The sequence below is a fragment of the Oncorhynchus gorbuscha genome, linkage group LG10 (genome assembly GCF_021184085.1).
Source record: "Oncorhynchus gorbuscha isolate QuinsamMale2020 ecotype Even-year linkage group LG10, OgorEven_v1.0, whole genome shotgun sequence".
In the NCBI taxonomy this organism is placed as follows: Eukaryota; Metazoa; Chordata; class Actinopteri; order Salmoniformes; family Salmonidae; genus Oncorhynchus; species Oncorhynchus gorbuscha.
Window position 1 is genome coordinate 8,900,416 of NC_060182.1, and position 25,219 is coordinate 8,925,634.

Genomic DNA, 25,219 nt, shown 5'->3' on the forward strand with positions numbered 1-25,219 from the left:
GTGATAGAAAGAGAGAGGGAGAGAGAGAGAAAAAGTGATAGACTGAGAGAGATAGTGATAGAAAGAGAGAGAGAGAGAGAGAGATAGAGAGAGCAATAGTGATAGAAAGTGTGAGAGATAGTGATAGAAAGTGTGAGAGATAGTGATAGAAAGAGAGAGAGATAGTGATAGAGACAGAGAGATCGTGATAGAAAGAGAGAGTGAGCAAGAGAGAGAGAGATAGTGATAGAAAGAGAGAGAGATAGTGATAGAAAGAGAGAGAGATAGTGATAGAAAGAGAGAGAGATAGTGATAGAAAGAGAGAGAGATAGTGATAGAGACAGAGAGATCGTGATAGAAAGAGAGAGTGAGCAAGAGAGAGAGAGATAGTGATAGAAAGAGAGAGAGATAGTGATAGAGACTGAGAGAGATAGTGATAGAAAGATACATACTCACCTTGCCCTCCACGCCACGATTCAAAACAACACCACACAACACACGCAGAGACCATCCCTTTCAATAATAGTAAAGGGTCTGCTATCCCCCCACATTTTGACCTTGTTCCTCCTTGTTAGCCAAATTAACCTAATCAAACAGAAAATTCAACAAAACACATTTGAATACTTGTACCCCATTATAAACATCCCAACAGTAAAAACCACCCCCAACCTCTCACACAGACATCCCAACAGTAAAAACCAACCCCAACCTCTCACACAGACATCCCTACAGTAAAAACCACCCCCAACCTCTCACACAGACATCCCAACAGTAAAAACCAACCCCAACCTCTCACACAGACATCCCTACAGTAAAAACCACCCCCAACCTCTCACACAGACATCCCAACAGTAAAAACCAACCCCAACCTCTCACACAGACATCCCTACAGTAAAAACCAACCCCAACCTCTCACACAGACATCCCTACAGTAAAAACCAACCCCAACCTCTCACACAGACATCCCTACAGTAAAAACCACCCCCAACCTCTCACACAGACATCCCTACAGTAAAAACCACCCCCAACCTCTCACACAGACATTCCAACAGAGACATTAATGGCATTAATCTGCCGCACAAAGGAAACACATGAATCACTGTTTCTCTCATAAAACAGAAAGGACACCCCTGCCCGATTCCCGATACAACCTGTGCCAACCAGCTGTTAGCGTAGAACCCTTCACTGGAAGAACCCTTCACTGGAAGAACCCTTCACTGGAAGAACCACCCTTCACTGGAAGAACCCTTCACTGGAAGAACCCTTCACTGGAAGAACCCTTCACTGGAAGTCCCCTGAACTCTTTGGTACTGGGGGTTTCCAAAAACCGAAAACAGACATCACATTAAACAGATACTCAATGTCTACTCTAACAAAAGCCTTCTCTTGGTCTAAGGAGACCAGTCCAAAGTTCACATTAGAACCTCTCGACAAGTCCAACATGTCCCTGATTAAGAACAAGTTGTCCGTGATTGAGCTTCCCGGTACACAATATGTTTGGTCCCTGTGTAAAATAGAGTCCAGATGGGACTTCAGTCTGTTAGCGAGGACCTTGGCAAATATCTTGTAGTCCGCACAGAGCAATGCCACAGGCCTTCAGTTCTTAAGCTCACACAAGTCCACTTTGTTGGGCAGGAGAGTCAGAGCCGCCCGACCGCAGCTCATTGGCAACTCACCAACCCCAACACATTCACGCAACAAACAACACGCAAAAGAAGTACAGTCCAATTATTCCCCAGAATCGTTTATAAAACTCAACTGAGAGTCCATAACACACTTTGTACGGCCGGGTGAAATCTGGGTTACGGCCTCGGCAAGTTCATGGGACAACAGAGGAATGTCAATTTCATCTCTGTGCCAGAGAGAGCTTAAGGAGGTCTGCAAACAAGACCTGAGCACACACAGGATCACACAGTTCTACCCTGTACAACTCAGTATAAAACTCCACAGTCCGCTCCCGCATCTCCCCCACCACAGAGGTCACTCGCCCATAAGACAACTATAGACAATGCATACCCTTGGCTTCACCTCTCTGTTTTTCCAAACCAAAGAAGAAGGAGCTGAGAGCATCCATCTCCTTGAGCATGGAGAACCTAGCTCTTACAAGTGCTCCCTTTGCTTTCACCTGGAAAAAATGACCCAGATCCCTACGTAATTCAGCTAAATTAGCTTGGAGGCCTACATTGCCTTGCCACACCATCTCTACTTGCATCTCACTAATACGACACTTGAGTTCCTCCAATACTCTCCTAGCCTCTAAGGATGAGAGAGCTGTTTACTACAGACAGAAAAGTCGAACTTTCCCCAGATCCCACCACTGACTCAAAGACACATACTACTCATTTTGCTGCCCCCTCCTTTCCCAGAACACCTGGAAACTTGATCAAAAAGTGGCATCTTGTAAAAGCTTTATATTAAACTTCCATTAGGATGCATGCCGAGGCCCTGGTGAAATTGACAGCCGAGCCATGGTCATGTGATGATCTGAAAAACCCACCGGGAGAATGGTAGCGCCCAACAGCCTATTGCTCTGATTGCTGGACATGTAAAAATGATCAAGCCAGTCTGCACTCACCCTAGCCCCAAAAACCTTCACTCTTGTATACTGTCTTGTGTCAGGATGTTTAGTTCTCCAAACCACTAGGTCGAACTGATTAATGAGGCTTTTCCCCATTTCTGTCTTTCGTAAAATCCATTGTACAGTTCCAGTCCCCGCCGACCACCAGTCTCCTCAGGCGCTACCTGTGAGAGTTCCTGTCTAAGACACCCAAATAGAACCCCCTTTCTCTCCCTGTGTTAGGCTCATACATATTTATAAAGACAAAACCCATGTTGTTGTTTGCTGCTTTCACAACAAGCAGCCTACCCCCACACACCTCCTTTGAGGAACACATTTTTACAGACAGACACGGTATGAAAAGGACTGCCACCCCTGCACTATAATTTGTCCCATGGCTCAACTCACTTGCATCCTTTCCATCTGAGCCCCCAATCGACTTCATTCACCACATCACTATGCGTCTCCTGCAGAAACAACACCTGTACTTTTTTTGGTTTTACATATTCACCCAACACACTGCTCTTTCCTGCATCTCTGGTGCCATTTATATTAAGCGAGCCTACCCAAAGAGTCTCCATAAGAAGTGGGAGAAAACCTAGCAAAAAAAGAGACCATTAGCAAATCTCAAAAAGCCATGGTGCCAGAAAGAAAATATTATTCTAAACAATATCTGAAGATAAACCTTTACGCTGTGCTGTGACCCACTTCCTCAACCTAAACCGTTTCCTGGGTGAGAGAACACCATGCCCCTCATTTTTCATAGCATGTTGTACTGATCTTACAAATTTCTCGGATCAGATCAAGATTAACTTTTTTCCCCTTGGTCAGTTCCCTCACTGTGGACTTTGACCCCTCTGCTTGACTGGCTGTCAGCTCTGGACCCATTGCAGAGGAGTCTGAAAGAAGGCTTCCTCATCATCCTCTTCCTCAGACTCACTTTCCTCCTCCTCATCTCTGTCTCCCGTCCTGACCACCTGCCCTTCCTCTCTGGTCAGGGCCTCCCCCACCCCACCCCCACCCCCACCCCACCAGGCAAAGGTTCCTTGGTGCCTTTGACCATCCCAGCCTCTCCCCTCCCACCTAATTTCTTCTCCCCCATTTTCCTTTCTCTTGACACCCTCCTCCTTCCCCCTTAGTCTCTTACACTTCCCCACTATACTCTCCTCATCCACGAGCATAACCTGACTAGACCCAGTCTCATCTACACCACCATCTATAACCTGACTAGACTCAGCCTCATCTACACCACCATCTATAACCTGACTAGACCCAGTCTCATCTACACCACCATCTATAACCTGACTAGACCCAGTCTCATCTACACCACCATCTATAACCTGACTAGACTCAGCCTCATTTACACCACCATCCATAACCTGACTAGACTCAGTCTCATTTACACCACCATCCATAACCTGACTAGGCCCAGCCTCATCTACACCATCTATAACCTGACTAGGCCCAGCCTCATCTACACCACCATCCATAACCTGACTAGACTCAGCCTCATCTACACCACCATCCATAACCTGACTAGACTCAGCCTCATTTACACCACCATCCATAACCTGACACTACCCAGCCTCAACAACACCACCCTCCATAACCTGACTAGACCCAGCCTCATCTACACCACCCTCCATAACCTGACTAGACCCAGCCTCATCTACACCACCATCTATAACCTGACTAGACCCAGCCTCATCTACACCACCATCTATTACATGACACTACCCAGCCTCGGCTACACCACCATCCGTAACATGACTAGGCCCAGCCTCAGCTACACCACCATCTATAACCTGACTAGACCCAGCCTCATCTACACCCCCCTCCATAGCATGACTAGACCTAGCCTCATCTACACCACCATCTATAACCTGACTAGACCCAGCCTCATCTACACCAGTCAGGACCCTGTTACGAACCCGGGTCTCCGGAGTGAGAAACAGTCACTTAACCAACTGAGCCATGAATAGTCGGCAGAACCCAGAAGATGAGGCAGACACAGCAGTACTTGAGACGGTGTATTTAATGAAGTAAAAAGTGAAGTTCTTCAGGAAAACATGTAACTCCACAACCTCAAAAGGAATCCTACAAGAACAAAGGAAATCCTCCAAGACAAAAAAGGTAAATCCACAAGGTGGAAGGTAAAGCACAAAAAGCCTCAAAAGATACTCAAAAAAACAAACAAACAAGAACAAAAAACAGAATTCCACAAGAGAGTCCACCGGGATCAACAAGAGTTCTCAGAGTACTAGGGTTGGGTGCCAACATACAAACACAGAGCAAAGAACAGAGGAAAACAAAGGGTTTATATACAATCAGGGGAAACGAGGCACAGGTGCAAATAATAATGGGGATCAAGGGAAAACAAAAGGTCAAAAGGCACAATGGGGGCATCTAGTGACCAAAAACCGGAACAACCCTGGCCAAATCCTGACAACACCACCATCTATAACCTGACTAGACCCAGCCTCATCTACACCACCATCTATAACCTGACTAGACCCAGCCTCATCTACACCATTATCCATAACCTGACTAGACCCAGCCTCATCTACACCACCCTCCATAACCTGACTAGACTCAGCCTCATCTACACCACCCTCCATAATCTGACTAGACTCAGCCTCAGCTACACCACCATCCATAATCTGACTAGACTCAGCCTCAGCTACACCACCATCTCTGGTATGACTAGACCCAGCCTCAGCTACACCACCATCTATAACCTGACTAGACCCAGCCTCATCTACACCTCCATCTATAACATGACTAGACCCAGCCTCATCTACACCACCATCCATAACATGACACTACCCAGCCTCATCTACACCACCATCTATAACCTGACTAGACCCAGCCTCATCTACACCACCATCTATAACCTGACTAAACCCAGCCTCATCTACACCACCATCCATAACCTGACTAGACCCAGCCTCATCTACACCACCCTCCATAACCTGACTAGACTCAGCCTCATCTACACCACCCTCCATAATCTGACTAGCCTCAGCTACACCACCATCTCTGGTATGACTAGACCCAGCCTCATCTACACCACCATCCGTAACATGACAAGGACCAGCCTCATCTACACCACCATCACTGGCATGACTAGACCCAGCCTCATCTACACCACCCTCCATAACCTGACTAGACTCAGCCTCATCTACACCACCCTCCATAATCTGACTAACCTCAGCTACACCACCATCTCTGGTATGACTAGACCCAGCCTCAGCTACACCACCATCCGTAACATGACAAGGACCAGCCTCATCTACACCACCATCACTGGCATGACTAGGCCCAGCCTCTGCTGCCTGCGTCTCTTTGCCCCCTGCACGTTGACCTTGATTTCCCCCACCGGTGCGTGTACCCTCACCTTGTCTACGGCCTTTATGTGGGCACGCAAAGCTCTTCTGCACCAAATCCCCACACTCAAAACACTGTAGACTCTCTGTGCTGGAAAACCCTGTGTAGAGCCCCTCCCATGCCTCACTTTAAAATGCACATTTAGTTGTTGCATATTGTTGTTCAGAAACATAAACACTTGCCCCCGGAATGAAACAACGTGCTTTACACCATCTGCCTGAAAACCTGCTGACTCAAAAACCACTAGCAAACCTACCAAAAAGACTCAGATCTTTCCCGATTTGATCATCCGTAATAAATGGAGGCAGATTTGCGACTACCACTCTGATCGAATGGGTAGAAAGAGGGGAAATTGGCACCAACACACCCCTTACAAATATTCCACTAGCAATGAGCCTACAATCCAAATGTGCTCTTTTGATGAACACAACCACAGCTTTGTTCAATCCATAACGACAGTGTCTCCTCCGCGGTAGGCTGAGAATCCGTCACACACCTTCCAAAACCCAAAGAAACTAAAACTCTTTCCACTTCCACCATTACTTTAAAAATCCAAGTGGATACCGCTAAAACAAATAGCAATAACCCTCCACCATAGAAAATAAAACATGAAATAAAAAAAAAAAAAAGAGAGAGAGAGAGAGAGAGAGAGAGAGAGAGAGATTATCCATTTGTACATTGTTACAACACTGTATATACACATAATATGACATTTATGAATATCTGTATTTTTTTGGAACTTCTGTGAGTGTAATGCTAACTGCTCGTTTTTATTGTTTATTTCACTTTTTTATATTATCTACTCCACTTGCTTCGGCAATGTTAACAGATGTTTGCCATGTCAATAAACCCCCTTGAATTGAGAGAGAAATATAGATGTGGTATTTTATTAGGATCCCCATTAGCTGTTGCAAAAGCAGCAGCTACTCTTCTAGAGGTCCACACAAAACACAATATAGAATGAAATATTACAGGACATCATTAAATAAGAACAAGCTCAAGGGCAGAATTACATACATTTTTAAAAAGACATGTAGCCTACATATCAATGCATACACATAAACCTTCGAGGTCAAATAGTTGTGCCGCGAGGTGTTGCTTTATCTATTTTTTTTAAACCAGTGTTGCTGTTTATTTGAGAAATATGAGATGGAAGGAAGTTCCATGCAATAAGGGCTCTCCTATTTTTTGAATTTGTTTGTTTGGATTTGGAGACTATGAAAAGACCCCTGGTGGCATTCTGGTGGGAAAGTGTGTGTGTCAGAGCTGTGTGTAAGTTGACTATGCGAACAATTTTCAACACATTAATGTTAATGTTTCTTATAAAAAGAAAAAGTGATGCAGTCAGTCTCTCCACAACTCTTAGCCAAGAGAGACCGGCATAGTATTTATATCAGCCCTCTGATTACAATGAAGAGCAAAACGTGCCGCTCTGATCTGGACCAGCTGCAGCTTAACTAGGTCTTTCCTTGCCGCACTGGACCACATGATTGGACGATAATCAAGATTAGACAAAACTAGAGCCTGCAGGACTTGCTTTTTGGAGTGTGGCGTCAAAAAAGCGGAGCATTTCTTTATTACGGCTAGACCTCTCCCCATCTTTGCAAACATTGAATCTATATGTTTAATTAACTATGACAGTTTACAATATAAGGTAATTCCAAGTAATTTAGTCTCCTCAACTTGTTCAACAGCCACGCCACGCCATTCATTACCAGATTCAGCTGAGGTCTAGCACTAAAGGAATGATTTGTACCAAATACAATGCTCTTAGTTTTAGAGATGTTCAGGACCAGTTTATTACTGGCCAACAATTCCAAAACAGACTGCAACTCTTTGTTAAGGGTTTCAGTGAATTCATTAGCTGTGGTTGCTGATGCGTATATGTTTGAATAATCAGCATACATGGACACACATGCTTTGTTTAATGCCAGTGGCAGGTCATTAGTAAAAATAGTAAAGAGTAGAGGGCCCAGAGAGCTGCCCTGCGGTACACCACACTTTAGATGTTTGACATTGGAGACACTTCCATTAAAGAAAACCCTTTGAGTTCTATTAGATAGATAGCTCTGAATCCACAATTTGGCAGAGGTTGAAAGCCATAGCATTTCAGATTTTTCAACAACATGTTATGGTCAATAATATCAAAGGCTACACTGAAATCTAACAGTACAGCTCCCACAATCTTCTTATTATCAATGACTCTCAACCAATCATCAGTCATTTGTGTCAGTGCAGTACATGTTGAGTGCACTTCTCTATAAGCATGCTAAAAGTTTGTTGTTAATTTGTTTACAGAGAAATAGCATTGTATTTTGTCAAACACAATTTTTTCCAACAGTTTGCTAAGAGCTGGCAGCAAGCTTATAGGTCTGCTGTTAGAACCAGTAAAGGCCGCTTTACCACTCTTGGGTAGAGGAATTAATTTGGCTTCCCTCGAGGCCTGAGGACAAAGACTTTCCTCTAGGCTCAGATTAAAAATATGACAGATAGGAGTGGCTATATAGTCAGCCACCACCCTCAGTAGCTTTCCATCTAAGTTGTCCAATGCCAGGAGGTTTGTCATTATTGATCGTTAACAATACTTTTTCCATCTCTTCCACACTTGCTTTACAAAATTGAAATTTGCACTGCTTCTCTTTCACCATTTGTTTTTTTATGAATGAATATAATTACTCACTATTTGTCATGGGCGTTTCCTGCCCAAGTTTCCCCACTTTGCCAATGAAATAATCATTAAAATAATTGGCAACATCAAATGGTTTTGTGTTGAATAAGCCATCTGATTCCATGAAAGATGGAGTTGACTTTGGCTTTCTGCCCATAATTTCATTTAAAGTACTCCAAATGTATTTTGTCCATCATTCTTAATATCTTTATATATTGATCTTGGCTTCATAATAAAGTTTCTTGTTGTTGTTTTTGAGTTTAGTCACCTAATTTCTCAATTTGCAGTAAGTCAGCCAGTCAGATGTATTAGCCACTCCTTTCCCCCATCTCTTTCATCCATACAGTTTTTCATGTCCTCATCAATCCACGGAGCCTTAACAGTTCTAACAGTCAGTTCCTTAACAGGTGCATGTTTATCAATAATTGGAAGAAGCAAGTGCAGCATCTGGATGCTCTTCATTAATCACATCAGACCAACACATATTTTTAACATCATCCACATTAGAGTCACAGCAAAATATTTTGTATGATCTCTTATACACTCTTTTAGGCCCAGCTGTTGGAACTTTGACTTTTCTGGATATAGCCACTATATTGTGATCACTGTATCCAATGGGTACGGACACAGCTTTAGAACAAAGTTCTGCAGTACTATTACAAATGTGATCGATACATGTTGATGATCTTGGAGCTCAGAGAACTAGTCCACACAATCCAGATAGAACAAACCCACAAAACAGACCAGCACAGCAACACCCCCACAACAAGACCCAGAGGGCAGAAGGTGGAGATGCACGGCTGTCTGAGAGAGATGGCTGAGGTGAGAGAACTTAAAGTGGTACACATGACACTGAAGGACGAGTTCAGAAAGCTGAGGTGTAACAGAGAGGAGGACACTCCCCCATAGAAGCCAGCAGAACAGCCCACCTCAGACCTGGACCACAACGTCAACACCACAATGGGACAGACAACACAGGACCCACCAACCCAACAGACTCCACCCCCCTCCTCACAGCCCTCCTGTCAGCTCTGCTGATAGCCCTCCTGACAACCCCCACTGAGGACTCACAAATGCCAGAGATTGTACTCCTCAAATGGTAAATACATTCAAGAGAATAAACTTTTTCCCAAACACAAAGTGGCTAAACTCCGATGCCAACACTAGGCATGCCCGGGAGCAGTTGTCAGAGTACAGACTAGGCTCCCCCAGCCACATCATAATTCACACGGGCACAAATGACCTGAGGGCCCAGCAAGAAAGGGTGGCCACAGCACTCAAGAGAGTGACTGAAAAAGTTTCCCCAACGCAGTAGTGGTTATCTCCACACTGCTACCAGAAAAATATTTTTACCCTGCCACCATACAGCCACCATACAGCAGGTGAATGCAAGCATTTTTCAAGACTGTGGCTCAAAACCTAATGTTTACCTGGACCACCATTGTAATCTGGACTTGTACAGCCTTTATGACCAGGTCCACCTCTTCAAGGCAGCAATCCCAACTTTTGCAGGACCTGAAGGACATCACCCTCAACCATAGCCCCAGCACCTCACACAGGTGCAAAAGAGCAATGGACACCATGTCCAGATCAGCAAGACACCCTCCAACACCTGCAAAAGCCCCTCCCGAAGGACCTGCACCGAGAGAACCCATGCCAAGAGGACCTACACCCAGCACCCAGACCACAGCATCACGAGCATCACCAGCCACACCCCAACCAGTTAATACTACCCTAAGAAAACTCTGGCCACACCCTATATAGGCCCCCCCATATCAGACCTATTAAACCTACTTGAACAGAGCAATGCTCGATCATGAAGTATGAAATCCAAAGGAAACTTAGCAGTAGAAAGCCAAACCAGTATATTCGACCTCGCAGCTTCCCTATCAAATCTAAAAATGTAAAGTGGACAACCTAAGACAATGACAAAAACAATGACAAGTGGTTTGAGGAAGAATGCAAAAACCTAAGAAAGAAATTGAGAAACCCATCCAACCAAAAATATAGAGACCCAGAAAACCTGTGCCTACGCCTTCACTATGGTGAATCACTAAAACAATACAGAAATACACTACAGAAAAAGAAGGAACAGCATATCAGAAATAATCTCAAGGTAATCCATAGAATCTAACCACTTCTGGGAAAATATCACTCCCTGACCGTAGAGATCTTTTTATTCTCTATGTTTGGTTGGTCAGGGTGTGACTTGGGTGGGAAACTCTATGTTCTTTGTTTCTATGTTTTGGACGCGTATGGTTCTCAATCAGGGACAGCTGTCTATCGTTGTCTCTGATTGAGAATCATACTTAGGCAGTTTTTTTTCCTTTTGTATTTGTGGGTAGTTGTCTTTGTTAGTGGCATTACAGCCTAAGTAAGCTTCACGGTCGTTTCTTTGTTTTGTGGCGACATTTATCAAGTAAAAGAAATGGAAGCTCACCATGCTGCACCTTGGTCTGGTCATTTCCACGATGACAGCGATCATGACAGAACATTTTTTATACTCTAAACAATCAACAATATGAAAAGTCATCTATCCAAAACTGAGGTGTATGTTAAACCACTTCTACAATGTTTTTGGCTCCATAACAAACAGCAAAAACATATACATGATCAAATTCAAATCTTACAATCAATAATTAAATACTTCCAGAACCCACTGGATTCTCCTACTACATTGACTGAACTACAGGACAAAATACAAACCCTCAAACCCAAATAGGCCTGCGGTGTTGATGGTATCCTAAATTAAATGATAAAATATACAGACCACTAATTCCAATTGGCAATACTTAAACTCTTTAACATCATCCTCTACTGGCATCTTCCCAAATATTTGGAAACAAGGACTCACCCCAATCCACAAAAGTGGAGACAAATTTGGCACCAATAACTACCGTGGGATAATCCTCTGCTGTGTTTCAACAGCAAACTTGGGAAAATCCTCTGCTAAGTCATTAACAGCAGACGCATTCCTTTCCTCAGTGAAAACAATGTACTAAGCAAATGTCAAATGAGCTTTTTACCAAATTACCGTATGAGAGACCACGTATTCACCCTGTACACCCTAGTTGACAAACAAACAAACCAAAACAAAGGCAAAGTCTTCTCATGCTTTGTTGATTTAAAAAAAGCTTACGACTCAATTTGGGGTCTGCTATACAAACTGATGGAAAGTGGTGTTGGGGGAAAAACACAAAACAGTATCAAAACCATGTACACAAACAACAAATGTGCAGTTAATATTGGCAAAAAACACACATTTCTTTCCACCGGAAGTATCTAGATCTTCTGCACAGAGTCTGTCAGACCTGGGCCCTGACAGTAAATCTCAGTAAGACCAAAATAATGGTGTTCCAAAAAAGTCCCAATTGCAAGGACCAGAAACACGAATTCCATCTAGACACCGTTGCCATAAAGCACACAATAAACTATACATACGTCGGCCTAAACATCAGTGCCACAGGTAACTTCCACAAAGCTGTGAACGATCTGAGAGACAAGGCAAGAAGGGCATTCTATGCCATCAAAAGGAACATAAAATGCAACATACCAATTAGGATCTGGCTTGAAATAATTGAATCAGGTAGAGCCCCCTTTAAGAATGTGAGGTCTGGGGTCCGCTCACCAACCAATAATTCACAGTATGGGACAAACACCAAATCGAGACTCTGCCTGCAGAATTATGCAAACATATTCTCTGTACAACGAAAACACCAAATAATGCATGCAGAGCATATTCAGGCCGATACCTGCTAATTATCAAAATCCAGGAAAGAGGCGTTAATAATTAAATTCTACAACCACCTAAAAGGAAGCAATTCCCAAACCTTCCTTTACAAAGTCATCATCCACTGAAAGATTAACCTGGAGAAGAGTCCCCTAAGCAAGCTGGTCCTGGGGCTCTGTTCACAAACACAAACAGACCCCACAGAGCCCCAGGACAGCAGCACAATTAGATCTAACCAAATCATGAGAAAACAAAAAAAGATAATTACTTGACACATTGGAAAAAATGTACAAAAATCTGAGCAAACTACAATGCTATTTGGCCCTAAGTGAGAGTACACCACGGCATAATACCTGACCACTGTGACTGAACAGTGGTCAGTTAAGGAAAGCTTTGACTATGTACAGACTCAGTGAGCATAGCCTTGCTATTGAGAAAGGCCACAGAAGACAGGCTATGTGAACACTGCACACAAAATGAGTTGGAAACTGAGCTGCACTTCCTAACCTGCTGCCAAATGTATGACCATATTAGAGACACATATTTCCCTCAGATTACACAGACCCATAAAGAATTCAAAAACAAATCAAATTTTGGTAAACACCCATATCCACTGGATGAAATATCAGAGAGTGCCATCACAGCAGCAAGAAAAGGGAAACCCGTGAAGAACAAACACCACTCTAAATACCACACATTTTTATGGTTATTTATTTTCCCATTAGCACTTTAACAATTTGCACATCATTATAACACTGTATATAGACATAATATGACATCTGTAATGTCTTTACTTTTTTGGAACTTTTGTGAGTGTAATGCTTGCTGTTCATTTTTATGGTTTATTTCACTTCTGTTTATTATCTATTTCACTTGCTTTGGCAATGTTAACATATGTTTCCTATGCCAATAAAGCCCCTTAAATTGAAATTGAATTGAATTGACTCCAGCCAAGCAGCGAAGACGTCTAATCCTTCCGTGGCTTTGGTCTTGCAGCATCGATGTGGGGGGTATCTGTCCCCACGCTACCTACAGTCAGCCTCCTTCTCTCTAGCTCTCTCTCTCTCTCTTGCGGTGCATGCTGTGAGTTATTTTTGAGTTAGAGTGTTTGGTGTAGATTTTGATTCTGTCTATTTTTATTTTCTATGGCGGTGGGTTAATGCACTATTTGTTTTAATGGTATCCACTGTTGTTTTGTCAGAGTTTAGGTGGAAGAGGACAGAGTTTTAGTTTCCTGGAGTTTGGAAGGTGTGGTGTGCGCGATGACTTCTCAGCCTAGCGCGGAGTAGGCACTGTCATTATGGCATTGATTCAGGTGTGTTCCTAAGAATGGAGTGGAGGAGTGGAGAAGGTTCTGCTCGCGGTCAGTGAACAGGTAGGAGTTGAATTCATACATTCCGCTTCCAGAATGAACAAAGCTGTGGTTGTGTTCATCGAAAGAGCAAATTTGGAAGGTAGGCTCATTGCTAATGGAATATTTGTAAAAGGTGTTTTGGTGCCAATTTAGCCTCTTTCTACCCCTTTAACCAGGGTGGAAATCACAAATTTGCCTCCATTTATTACAGATGATCAAATCAGGAAAGATCAGAGTCTTTTTGGTAAGTTTGCTAGTGGTTTTTTGTGTCGGCAGGTTTTCAGGCAGATGGCGTTAAGCATGTTGTTTCGTTCCGGAGGCAAGTGGTTATGTTTCTGACTAACAATGAGCAACAGATAAATGTGCATTTTAAAAGTGAGGCATGGGGAGGGGCTCTACTCAGAGTTTGTCAGCACAGATCATCCACAGTGTTTTGAGTGTGGGGATTTGAGGCATAAGGGGTTTGCCTGCCCACATAAAAGCCGTAGTCAAGTTGAGGGTACACGCGCTTGTGGTGGAAATCGCGGTCAATGTGCAGGGGGCAATGAGACACAGTCAGCAGAGGCTGGGCCTAGTCATACCAGAGATGGTGGTGTAGATGAGGCTGGGCCTTGTCATGTTATTGATGGTGGTGTAGCTGAGGCTGGGTCTAGTCAAGTTATGGATGGTGGTATAGATGAGGCTGGGTAGTGTCATGTTATGGATGGTGGTGTAGATGAGGCTGGGCCTAGTCAGGTTATGGAAGGTGGTGTAGATGAGACTGGGCCTAGTAACATTATGGATGGTGGTGTAGATGAGGCTGGGTAGTGTCATGTTATGGATGGTGGTGTAGATGAGGCTGGGCTGACCAGAGAGGAAGGGCAGGGTGTCAGGATGGGAGACAGAGATGAGGAGGAGGAAAGTAAGTCTGAGGAAGAGGATGATGAGGAGGCTTTTCCCCCCCAGACTCCTCCTCAATGGGTCCGGAGCTGCCAGCCAGTCAAGAAGAAGGGGCAAAGTACACGGCGTGTGAATTGACAAGAATTCTGAATAAGACCAAGAGGGAAAAAGTTAATCCTGAGGCTTTTTTAATGATCCGAGAAAGTTTATACGATCAGTACAACATGCTATGAAAAATGAGGGGCATGGTGTCCTCTCACCCAGGAAATGGTTTAGGTTGAGGAAGTGGGTCAGTGCGTAAAGGTCTACCTTCAGATGCTGTTTAGATGTATATTTTCTTTCTGACTGTGGCTTTTTGAGCTTTGATAATTGTCTCTTTCTTTGCTGGCTTTTCTCCCACTTCTTCTGGAGACTCTTTGGGTAGGCTCACCTAATATAAATGGTGCCAGAGATGCGGGAAAGGGTAGTGCGTTGGGTGAATATGTAGGCCTCAAAAAAGTACAGGTGTTGTCTCTGCAGGAGACGCATAGTGATGTGGTGAATGAAGTTGATAAGGGGCCCTGATGGAAAGGATGCAAGAGTGTTGAGCTCTGGGACAAATTATAGTGCAGGGGTGGCAGTCCTTTTCATACCGTGTCTATCTGTAAAAATGTGTTCCTCAAAGGAGGTGTGTAGTGTTTGGCTGCTTGTTATAAAAGCAGAAATTTACAACATGGGTTTTGTCTTTATAAATGTGTATGCTCCTAACACAGGGAGAGAGAGGGGGGTTCTATTTGGGTGTCTTAGACAGGTAGCGCCTGAGGAGACTGGTGGTCGGCGGGGACTGGAACTGTACAATAGAATTTACGAAAGACTGAAATGGGGAAAAGCCTCATTCAGGGTCCATGGGAGAACTAAACATCCTAATATAATAATATAATAATATATAATAATAATAATAATAATATAATAATAATATAATATAATAATATAATAATAATAATAATATGTTAATGGGACATCATTAATCAGTTCGATCTAGTGGATGTTTGGAGAACTAAACATCCTGACACAAGACAGTATACAAGAGTGAAGGTTTTTGGGGCTAGGGTGAGTGCAGACTGGCTTGATCATTTTTACATGTCCAGCAATCAGAGCAATAGGCTGTTGGGTGCTACCATTCTCCCGGTGGGTTTTTCAGATCATCACATGACCATGGCTCGGCTGTCAATTTCACCAAGGCCTCGGCACGCATCCTATTGGAAGTTTAATATAAAGCTTTTACAAGATGCCACTTTTTGCTCATGTTTCCAGATTTTCTGGGAAAGGTGGGGGCAGCATAGAGAGTCGTCTGAGTCTCTGAGTCAATGGTGGGATCTGGGGAAAGTTTGGCTCTTCTGTCAGTAGTATACAGCTCTCTCATCCTCAGAGGCTAGGAGAGTATTGGGGGAACTCAAGCGTTGTATTAGTGAGATGGATGTAGAGATGGTGTGGCAAGGCAATATAGGCCTCCAGGCTAATTTACCTGAATTACGTAGGGACCTGGGCTGTTTTTTTCCAGGTTAAAGCAAAGGGAGCACTTGTTAAGAGCTAGGTTCTCTATGCTCAAGGAGATGGACTCTCCCAGCTCCTACTCCTTTGGTTTGGAAAGACAGAGCGGTGAAACCAACGGTATGCATTGTCTACAAGTATCTGATGGGTGGGTGACCTCTCTGGAGGTGCGGGAGCGGACTGTAGAGAGGTGCGGGAGTGGACTGTAGAGGGTAGAACTGTGTTTTCCTATGTGTGCTCAGGTCTTGTTTGCAGACCTCCCTAAGCTCTCTCTGGCACAGAGAGAGCAAATGGACATTCCTCTGTTGTCCTAAATTCTGGGGAAAAATTGGACTGGACTTCTTTTGCGTGTTGCATGAATGTGTTAGGGTAGGAAAGTTGCCGATGAGCTGCTGTCGGGCGGCTCTGACTCTCCTGCCCAAAAAGGGGACATGTGTGAACTTAAGATCTGGAGGCCTGTGGCATTGCTCTGTGCGGATTACAAGATATTTTCCAAGGTCCTCACTAACAGACTGAAGTCCCATTTGGACACTATTTTACACAGGGACCAAACATATTGTGTACCGGGATGCTCAATCATGGACAACTTGTTCTTAATCAGGGACATGTTGGACTTGTCGAAAGGTTCTAATGTGAACTTTGGACTGGTCTCTTTAGATCAAGAGAAGGCTTTTGATAGAGTGGACCAGTATCTGTTTAACCTCTTTGGTCTGTGGGGCAGTATTTTAACGTCCGGATGAAAAGCTTGCATGCATTTTGAAGGAGGGAAACCAGTGGATTATTGAATGAAGCGCGCCTGCTTAACTGAGTTTTGGGGGAAATAAATAAGGACAAAAGGACCATTTGTGATGTAGCTGGGACCTTTTGGAGTGCCAACTGAAGATCTTCAAAGGTAATTTATTATTTAGCTTTTTCTGACTGTCGTGGCGCACCTGCCTGGTTGAAAAATGTTTTTCATGCTTTTGTATGCGGGGCGCTGTCCTCATATAATCGCATGGTGTGCTTTCGCCGTAAAGCCTTTTTAAAACCTGACACAGCGGTTGGATTAACAAGAAGTTAAGGTTTATTTTGATGTATGACACTTGTATTTTCATGAATGTTAAATATTTTTATTCCTGTAATTTGAATTTCGCGATCTGCAATTTCACCGGAAGTTGTCGAGATGGGAAGCTAACATCCCACCTGCTCGTAAGAAGTTAATATGATGTCTGTTTTGGGTTTGGGGAAAGGTTTTTGACCTGTGTGAAGATGTTGTATACTGGGGCGTCATGTATGGTCAAGTTGGGAGGGGGGCTCAGGCGACCAGTCTGGGTGAGATGGGGCATTAGACAAGGATGCCCTCTATCGGGGCAGTTATATACTGTACTCTAGCCATTGAGTCTTTTTTGGGTCTGATAAACAGAAGACTGCAGGGAGTGTGCTGGACAGGCATGGGTTTGTTGACTTTGTCATTTTCAGCAAATGCAGATGACGTTTCTATGATGGTCAGTGATGGTCAGGATATGCAGGCACTAGAGACTAGTCCAAAGGTGTACGAGGGAGCTTCGTCAGCTAAGGTAAACTGGGGCAAGAGCAAGGCTCTGTTGTGTGGAGATTGGGGGGATAAGGCCCCTCCTCCACTTCCAGGGATTTGTAGTGGGGTTGTGAAGGGCTTAACATTTCGGGGGTGTACCTGGGCTCGGAGAGGTGGGTCAGAAAGAACTGGGAGTGGCTGTCACAGGCAGTGGTGTCAAGACTGGTCAGATGGAGGTGGCTCCTGTCCCAAGTGTCATATAGAGGGAGGGTGATGATAATCAACAACCGGGTGGCATCCTCCCTGTGCCATAAACTGGCTGTCCTGGCTGTAGACCCCCCCGCCAATTTGCTCACAGACCAGCAACGCAATCTGGTGGAATTTTTCTGGTCCAGCCATCACTGGCTGAAGGCAGCAGTGTTGTACATGTCAACCATGAAGGAGGACAGGGCCTGGTGTAACTGGAGAGCAGGGTGGCTGCTTTCTGACTAAAGGCAGTGCAGAGACTTCTGTACCATACTGATGTTGGCTGGAGGGAACCAGCATATGCGCTGCTGAGGAGATCTGGTGGATTCGGGTTGGACCAGCATCTGTTCCTCATGAAGCTGGTCTCTCAGACTTTTACTCTGCGGTGCTGAAGGCCTGGTAACTATTAAGGCCCACTAATGAAGGGGGTGTGGAGCCTGGACTGTGGGTGTGGGAGGAGCCTATCTTCCACAACCCATCCATCCCTTTAAGATTGTCTCAATTGGCCACCCTGCAGTAGCGACTGATGGCAGCGGGTTTACTAAGGCAGGGTGACCTGCGCCTGCACGGAGAGGAGGGGTGGAAAACCTCGGAAGTCCTGGCACAACAAACAAGAATAACGTATCTTAGGCTGCTGGAGAGATTCCTGGAGGTCGTCCAGGAGGTTTTGTTTGAGCCAGTAGGGGGGGTGTTTGAGCGGCCTATGGGGGAGGGGCCACCAATGTTTCCGCCACTGCTGGTGACGGGAGAGACTGGGGACTGGCAAAGGGGTATGAAGGACTTGTTATATTTTAACACTGAGCCTGGAGGAGTTAGAGGGGGTGGGAGGTAAAGCCCTCTACGACCTCTGCATTAAGGTAAGGAACATTTGGAGCCTAACAGGAGTGAAAACACATCAGTGGCAGGGGTATGTGGGGCGGGGAGTATGGAGGGAGCTCTACAAACCCCCAGTACCAAAGAGGTCAGGGGACCTCCATTGGAGGGTTCCACATGGAGCCCTGGCCACTAACAGCTGATTGGTACGGGTTGATCCGGGAGTCGGGCAGGGGTGTCCTTTCTGTGTTATGAGGAAACTGAGATTCATGTGTTTTCTTTGTGCGCCAGGTTAATGCGGCAGGGTAGCCTAGTGGTTAGAGTGGAGAGGCGGCAGGGTAGCCTAGTGGTTAGAGTGGAGAGGCGGCAGGGTAGCCTAGTGGTTAGAGTGGAGAGGCGGCAGGGTAGCCTAGTGGTTAGAGTGGAGAGGCGGCAGGGTAGCCTAGTGGTTAGAGTGGAGAGGCGGCAGGGTAGCCTAGTGGTTAGAGTGGAGAGGAGGCAGGGTAGCCTAGTGGTTAGAGTGGAGAGGCGGCAGGGTAGCCTAGTGGTTAGAGTGGAGAGGCGGCAGGGTAACCTAGTGGTTAGAGTGGAGAGGCGGCAGGGTAGCCTAGTGGTTAGAGTGGAGAGGCGGCAGGGTAGCCTAGTGGTTAGAGTGGAGAGGCGGCAGGGTAGCCTAGTGGTTAGAGTGGAGAGGCGGCAGGGTAGCCTAGTGGTTAGAGCGTTGGACTAGTAACCGAAAGGTTGCAAGTTCATATCCCTGAGCTGACAAGATACACATCTGTCGTTTTGCCCCTGAACAGGCAGTTAACCCACTGTTCCTAGGCCATCATTAAAAATAAGAATCTGTTTTTAACTGACTTGCCTAGTTAAATAAAGGTTAAATAAAAATGCCATTAATAATGTCTGTGTTGGGGCTGGTGTTTACTATTGAGGATGTTTATAATGGGATACAGGTATTCAAATAAGGAGAAGGCCAAATGTGTTTAATTGAATTTTCTGTTTGATCTATTGTTTGGCTATTTGGCTAAGAAGGAGGAACAGTGTCAAAGGTGGGGGGGTAACAGACCCTCTACTATTATTTAATGGGATGGTCTCTGCCTGCCTTAGGGTGGAATTTGAGTTATATAAAATGATAAGAAGTGGGGAGATGTTTCAGGAGATATGGTGTGTCTGTATAGCTGGGGAAGTTGGTTTGGTTATACGGTTGTAGACGTGGTGAGGTTTTGGTTATTGTGAATTGTGGTAGTGTTTTGTATCGGGGGTAAAGGGCAAGGTGAATATGGTAAATGTATGCAGTACTGCAGTACAGGATATGGTTTGGTGTTTTATTTTAAGGGGGGGGGTGGTGAGGTTTCAATGAAATGAGAATGCTTCATTAAAGAAAGACAAGTCAAAGTCAATGTCTCTCGCTCTCTCTCTCCCCACCTCTCTCTCCCCACCTCTCTCTCCCCACCTCTCTCTCTCTCTCCCTGCCTCTCTCTCTCTTTCTCTCTCTCTCTCTCTCTCTCTCTCTCTCTCTCTCTCTCTCTCTCTCTCTCTCTCTCTCTCTCTCTCTCTCTCTCTCTCTCTCTCTCTCTCTCTCTCTCTCTCTCTCTCCCTACCCACCTCTCTCTCCCTACCTCTCTCGCTCTCTCTCTCCCTGCCTCTCTCTCTCTCTCTCTCTCTCTCTCTCTCTCTCTCTCTCTCCCTCCCCCCTCTCTCTCTCCCTACCCCTCTTGCTCTCTCTCCCTACCTCTCTCGCACCACTTTAAAAGCATAGCATGTGAAATGAAAACAAAACATGTAACATTTGACTGCAAAACAAAATACTCTGCGGTCCCAGAAGTGAAAATCTATTATTCACTACAGTGTGCTTTCATGTTAAGGTGTACTTTAGCATAAAACTGCCCTCCACTGATGTCTGGGCTTCCCCTCTGTCACTCTCTTGTGGACTGGTGCAGAGGGGGAGGGAAAGAGCCTGCCATATAGCTCCATCAAATACATTTGGGTTAACCACTCATCCACACGTTGAGGATGTGGAGGGAAAGCTGGAGGTTGAGTCACCTTCAGAGGAGAGAAGGGAAAGCTGGAGGTTGAGTCACCTTCAGGGGAGAGAAGGGAAAGCTGGAGGTTGAGTCACCTGCAGGGGAGAGAAGGGAAAGCTGGAGGTTGAGTCACCTGCAGGGGAGAGAAGGGAAAGCTGGAGGTTGAGTCACCTGCAGGGGAGAGAAGGGAAAGCTGGAGGTTGAGTCACCTTCAGGGGAGAGAAGGGAAAGCTGGGGGTTGAGTCACCTGCAAGGGAGAGAAGGGAAAGCTGGAGGTTGAGTCACCTGCAGGGGAGAGAAGGGAAAGCTGGAGGTTGAGTCACCTGCAGGGGAGAGAAGGGAAAGCTGGAGGTTGAGTCACCTGCAGGGGAGAGAAGGGAAAGCTGGAGGTTGAGTCAATTATAGGAAAGGGTAAATGGGATACCTGAACTGAATTTATTCAACTGAAATGTGTCTTCCGTATTTTACCCAAACCCTCTGAATCAGAGAGTTGTGGGGGGGGGGGGGGGGGCTGCCTTAATCGACATCAACGTCATTGGCACCCGGGGAACAGTGGGCTAACTGCCTTGCTCAGGGGCAGAACAACACATTTTTACCTTGGGAGAGAAGGCAAAGCCAGAGGATGAGGAGTCATTAGGGTAGAGAATGGAACGTTGGAGGTTGAGGAGTCTGTTGGGCAGAGAAGGGAATGCTGGAGGTTGAGGAGTCTGTAGGGAGGGAGTAGCCTGAAAAGCTCAAGCAGGACTTTGAGGTAGAGCTGCATCCTCACAAGCAAAAATGGGAGCGGGATGGAGAGCACCTGTCATAGGACTGGTGTTTCTACATCCCTCTCTACAGAGGGAGAGAGCCTGTCATAGGACTGGTGTCTCTACACCCCTCTCTACAGAGGGAGAGAGCCTGTCATAGGACTGATGTCTCTACATCCCTCTCTACAGAGGGAGAGAGCCTGTCATAGGACTGGTGTCTCTACATCCCTCTCTACAGAGGGAGAGAGCCTGTCATAGGACTGGTGTCTCTACACCCCTCTCTACAGAGGGAGAGAGCCTGTCATAGGACTGGTGTCTCAACACCCCTCTCTACAGAGGGAGAGAGCCTGTCATAGGACTGGTGTCTCAACACCCCTCTCTACAGAGGGAGAGAGCCTGCCATAGGACTGGTGTCTCAACACCCCTCTCTACAGAGGGAGAGAGCCTGTCATAGGACTGGTGTCTCTACATCCCTCTCTACAGAGGGAGAGAGCCTGTCATAGGACTGGTGTCTCTACATCCCTCTCTACAGAGTAACATAAAAGAGGATGGAGAAGGGGGGGGGGTACTAGCCTTACACACAACAAACAGAACAAAGTGGTTTAAACATGTGCATGTACATACAGTGGGGAGAACAAGTATTTGATACACTGCCGATTTTGCAGGTTTTCCTACTTACAATGCATGTAGAGGTCTGTCATTTTTATCATAGGTACACTTCAACTGTGAGAGATGGTATCTAAAACAAAAATCCAGAAAATCACATTGTATGATTTTAAAGTAATTCATTTGCATTTTCTTGCATGACATAAGTATTTGATCACCTACAAACCAGTAAGAATTCCGGCTCTCACAGACCTGTTAGTTTTTCTTTAACAACACTGTCATCTCAGATTTTCAAAATATGCTTTTGAACCATTGCTAAACAAGCATTTGTGTAACAGTATTGATAGCCTAGCATAGGATTAAGCCTGGCATTCAGCATGCAACATTTTCACAAAAACAAGAAAAACATTCAAATAAAATCATATACCTTTGAAGAACTTCAGATGTTTTCAATGAGGAGACTCTCAGTTAGATAGCAAATGTTCAGTTTTTACAAAAATATTATTTGTGTAGACAAATAGCTCCGTTTTCTTCATCACGTTTGGGTAAGAAAAAACATGAAAATTAAGTAATTAAAACGCAAACTTTTTTCCAAATTAACTCCATAATATCGACAGAAACATGGCAAACGTTGTTTAGAATCAATCCTCAAGGTGTTTTTCACATATCTATTCGATGATAAGTCATTCGTGGCAGTTTAGTTTCTTCTCTGAAGAAATGGAACGCGCATGGACCTGGAGATTACGCAATAATTTTGATGCAGGACACCGGGCGGACACCTGGTAAATGTAGTCTCTTATAGTCAATCTTCCAATGATATGCCTACAAATACGTCACAATGCTGCAGACACCTTGGGGAAACGACAGAAAGTGTAGGCTCATTCCTGGCGCATTCACAGCCATATAAGGAGACATTGGAACACAGCGCCTTCAGAATCTGGGGCATTTCCTGTATGAAACGTCATCTTGGTTTCGCCTGTAGCATTAGTTCTGGGGCACTCACAGATAATATCTTTGCAGTTTTGGAAACGTCAGAGTTTTTTCTTTCCAAAGCTGTCAATTACATGCATAGTCTAGCATCTTTTCGTGACAAAATATCTTGTTTAAAACGGGAACGTTTTTTATCCAAAAATTAAAAGAGCGCCCCCTATCTCGAAGAAGTTAAGAAGCCCTCCTGTTCTCCACTCATTACCCGTATTAACTGCACCTGTTTGAACTCGTTACCTGTATAAATGACACCTGCCCACACACTCAATCAAACAGACTCCAACCTCTCCACAATGGCCAAGACCAGAGAGCTGTGTAAGGACATCAGGGATGAAATTGTAGACCTGCACAAGGCTGTGATGGGCTACAGGACAATAGGCAAGCAGCTTGGTGAGAAGGCAACAACTGTTGGCGCAATTATTAGAAAATGGAATAAGTTCAAGATGACTGTCAATCACCCTCGGTCTGGGGCTCCATGCAAGATCTCACCTCGTGGGGCATCAATGATCATGAGGAAGGTGAGGAATCAGCCCAGAACTACACGACAGGACCTGGTCAATGACCTGAAGAGAGCTGGGACCACAGTCTCAAAGAAGTAATAAGTAGTAACACACTACGCCGTCATGGATTAAAATCCTGCAGCGCACGCAAGGTCAGGAACACACACATACACCATCATTGTAAATAATTTACAGAAATGTACACTTTGACTCACAGTCTTTGGATCAAGCATGGTGCATACCACAGGAGACTGTTGAGGGGAGAACGGCTCATAATATTGGCCGGAACGGAACAAATGGAATGACACCTGGAAACCGTGTGTTTGATGTATTTGATACCATTCCACTGATTCCTCACCAGTCATTACCACGAGCCCCCGTCCTCCCTAATTAAGGTTCCACCAACCTCCCGTGGTGCATACTGTATGACATACACTTTTCAAACATTCCACTGATGAGCATGCATGAGCTTACCCACATTCACACTCTGTTAAAGGCTGAATGACGGCTCACTGCACGATGCACGCCTGCACTGTGCATCAGTATGCATGTCCAGATAGAGCCATACCAACACACCCAGAGTTGTAACGCCTAGCGCATGTCTTAATGTCTAAACCACTTCCATTTTGACAGAGAATGAGAATAGAGCCATACCAACACACCCAGAGTTGTAACGCCTAGTGCACGTCTTAATGTCTGAACCACTTCCATTTTGACAAAGAATGAGAACACTCAGGATAATTTTGAAATTAAATTAAATTAATTTTTTAAAACATTTTTTATTTAACTAGAGCAGTTAAGAACAATGACAGCCTACCAAAAGGCAAAAGACCTCCTGCGGGGACAGGGGCCTGGGATTAATAATATAATATAATATATGCCATTTAGCAGACGCTTTTATCCAAAGCGACTTACAGTCATGTGTGCATACATTCTACAAAATACAAACATAAATACAGTATAAATATAGGACAAAACACACATCACAACAAGAAAGACACAGCACTACATAAAGAGAGACCTAAGACAACAACATAGCAAGGCAGCAACACGTGCCAACACAGCATGGTAGCAACACAACATAACAACAACATGGTAGCAACACAACATGGTAGCAGCACAAAACATGGTACAAACATGATTGGGCACAGACAACAGCACAAAGGGCTAAAAGGTAGAGACAACAATACATCACACAAATCAGCTACAACTGTCAGTAAGAGAAGAGTGTCCATGATTGAGTTTTTGAATGAAGAGATTGAGATTAAACTGTCCAGTTTTAGAAACCTTTATTTAACTAGGAAAGTCAGTTAATTAAGAACAAATTCTTATTTACAATGTTGTCCTACCCCGGCAAAAACCCTTCCCTAACCCGGATGACGCTGGGCCAATTGTGCGTTGCCCTATGGGACTCCCAATCACGGCCGGTTGTGATACAGTCTTGAATTGAACCTGGTCTGTAATGACGCCTCTAGCACTGAGCTGCAGTAACTTAAACCACTGCACCACTCTTGAAGAGAATTAGGAGGAGATTGCCTTCCCCCCTCTCCCCTCTCCAAGCCAGTTCCACTGCTTATTTTTCATCCTCCCCCCGTAACCAGGGACTGATTTAGACCTGGGACACTAGATGTGTGCAATTCATTATCAGGTTGAACAGAAAACCGTCAGTACTCCCGACTTCGTAGGGTAGGATTTGAATA